The sequence below is a fragment of the Penaeus monodon genome, chromosome 15 (genome assembly GCF_015228065.2).
Source record: "Penaeus monodon isolate SGIC_2016 chromosome 15, NSTDA_Pmon_1, whole genome shotgun sequence".
In the NCBI taxonomy this organism is placed as follows: domain Eukaryota; kingdom Metazoa; phylum Arthropoda; class Malacostraca; order Decapoda; family Penaeidae; genus Penaeus; species Penaeus monodon.
In genome coordinates, this window is record NC_051400.1 from 13,682,703 (window position 1) to 13,682,917 (window position 215).

The 215-nt window shown below is 36.3% G+C and overlaps 1 protein-coding gene across 1 annotated transcript in view; it reads right to left on the reverse strand.

The window, feature by feature from the left end:
- The window catches only part of LOC119581756 (endothelin-converting enzyme 2-like), a 106,974-nt gene that overhangs the window by 81,699 nt on the left and 25,060 nt on the right, over window positions 1–215 (reverse strand). The gene's annotated exons all lie outside the window — the stretch shown is intronic.

Sequence of the window (215 nt, forward strand, 5' to 3'; positions counted from 1 at the left end):
TGGATTGAGATTAGATGAGAGATTACATACAAAATTAATTCATGCATCTGACACATTACACGGGAGATAAAGGAATTCAATTATAGAGTAAAACGAGGTTCCATGTGAAGAGAGAATACGCTTAGTTGAGTAAGAAATGATGTCAGTTTAAGGGGAAACCTGGTAGGCTTCCGAAGGACAAAGATTCATATAAAAAAAAAGCCTCTTACCCCCAA